Source organism: Mus caroli, chromosome 9, assembly GCF_900094665.2.
Source record: "Mus caroli chromosome 9, CAROLI_EIJ_v1.1, whole genome shotgun sequence".
NCBI lineage: Eukaryota > Metazoa > Chordata > Mammalia > Rodentia > Muridae > Mus > Mus caroli.
The window spans coordinates 119998200-120000795 of NC_034578.1; positions in this window are offsets into that span (position 1 = coordinate 119998200).

Genomic DNA, 2596 nt, shown 5'->3' on the forward strand with positions numbered 1-2596 from the left:
TATATGCCCAGGAAAGGAATTGCTGGATCTTCCTGTAGTACTATGTCCAATTATTGAGGAACCACCAGACTGATTTCCAGAGTGTTTGTACCAGCTTGAAATCCCATCAACAATGGAGGAGTGTCCCTCATTCTTCACATCCTCATCAGCATCTGCTGTCACTTGAATTTTTGATCTTATCCATTCTGACTGTTGTGAGATGGAATCTCAGGGTTGTTTTGATTTGCATTTCCCTAATGATTAAGGATGTTGGACATTTTTTCAGGTGCTTTTCAGCATTTCGGTATTCCTCAGTTGAGAATTCTTTGTTTAGCTCGGTACCCCATTTATTATTATTATTATTTAAGACCTTTATTAACATGTGCTTGCAGTTTGTTGACTTTTTTGAAAAAAATCAAGTTGTATACTTTATTACAAATTAAAAATGAAGTTCTTAAAAATCTCAACTTGACCAGATATGAAATGATTTAAAAACCGTTAAAGGTGTATTGAGAAAAACTAGGCCCTTTTTTTTTTTTTCTTAAAAAACACGTTTGTCATTACCAAAAAGAGACATCTTTAGGTTAAAAATAATAAAAACCCCATGCTGCATACACAATGCAGATAGTTCTAATGTTATCTGGTCAGGAGGCAAAAAGCAAGCACTTAAGGTCTTCAACTCCAATCTTTGTTCATTTCTTATTGCTTGAATTTCATATTCATTTCACCTCAGCTGCGGTGGGTGCCCGGGGGCCTCGCTCCTCTCCCATCCCCCCCCTCCCGAGGTGCTGTTGGCGTTGGCGGGGGTGTGGCGGCATCCCGGGGAAACCTCCACATCGGTGTGTCCCCCCCCCCCGCCAGGTCCGCCCCTCCGTCCCCCCCACACACACGGTTTTTCACGCTGCCTCGGCTAGGCCGGCGCCTAGCAGCCTACTTAGAACTGGTGCGGACCAGGGGAATCTGTTTAATTAAAACAAAGCATCTCGAAGGCCCGCGGTGGGTGTTGACAGAGTAACTAAGACTCTCTTAAGGTAGCCAAATGCCTTGTCATCTAATTAGTGACGCGCATCAGTGGATGAACGAGATTCCCACTGTCCCTACCTACTATCCAGCGAAACCACAGCCAAGGGAACAGGCTTGGTGGAATGGGGCGTGGGGAGAAGACCCTGTTGGCTTGACTCTAGTCTGGCAAGGTGAAGAGACATGAGAGGTGTAGAATAAATGGGAGGACCCTGGCGCCCGGCCCGTACTCGTGTCAGGGTCCGGGTACACTGGCCTTGCGGGCCTCCAGTGAAATACCACTGACCCGGTGAGTCGTTGGTGGGGGGGAGGAAGGGCGAGCCCCGAGGGGCTCTCGCTTCTGGCGCCAAGCGTCAGTCCCGCGTGTGCGGGCGGGCACGATCTGCTCTGGGGACAGTGCCAGGTGGGGAGTCTGACTGGGGCAGTACACCTGTCAAACGGTAAACGCAGGTGTCCTAAGGCGAGCTCAGGGAGGACAGAAACCTCCCGTGGAGCAGAAGGGCAAAAGCTCGCTTGATCTTGATTTTCAGTATGAATACAGACCGTGAAAGCGGGCCTCACGATCCTTCTGACCTTTTGGGTTTTAAGCAGGAGGTGTCAGAAAAGTTACCACAGGGATAACTGGCTTGTGGTGGCCAAGCATTGACGTCGCTTTTTGATCCTTCGATGTCTGCTCTTCCTATCATTGTGAAGCAGAATTCACCAAGCGTTGGATTGTTCGCCCACTAATAGGGAACGTTAGCTGGGTTTAGATTTTACCCTACTGATGATGTGTTGTTGCCATGGTAATCCTGCTCAGTACAAGAGGAACCGCAGGTTCAGACATTTGGTGTATGTGCTTGGCTGAGGAGCCAATTGGGCCAAGCTACCATCTGTGGGATTATGACTGAATGCCTCTAAGTCAGAATCCCGCCCAGGCAGAACGATATGGCAGCGCCGAAGGAGCCTCGGTTGGCCCCAGATAGTCGGGGGAAACGGGCGTGGCCAGAAAGGGGGCTGCCCTCTCGCCCGTCATGCTCAATGCATGTTCTTGTGGAACCTGGCGCTAAACCATTCGTAGACAACCTGCTTCTGGGTCGGGGTTTCATACGTAGCAGAGCAACTCCCTCGCTGTGATCAACTCCCTCGCTGCGATCTACTGAAAGTCAGCCCTCGACACAAGGGTTTGTCTCTGCGGGCTTTCCTGTCGACCCCAGGGCGTGGTGTGGCCACACATGGTAGGGCCAGTTGGACGAGGCTTTTCTGTAACCACCAGACCTCTGTAGGTGGGGGGGGTTGCTCTCTCCGCCCAAGCATCCCAATTCCCACCCCTCCTCTTTGCGCACCGCAGCGGAGCATGTACAAGAGGAGACTTTTGGGGTGTGGAGGTGGAGAGGGTCCAGCGTGGCGCCTCTTCCTTTTTTCCCCCAACTTCGGAGGTCGACCAGTACTCCAGGTGACACTTTTTTTTTTTCTTTTGATCCTGAAGGTCGACCAGATGTCCGAAAGTTTTCGCCCGCGCTTTCTGTCCCCTTCCTCCCAGTGCAGTCAACCAGATGCTCGCTCTGAACTTTTTAATATATATATATATATATATATATATATATATATATATATA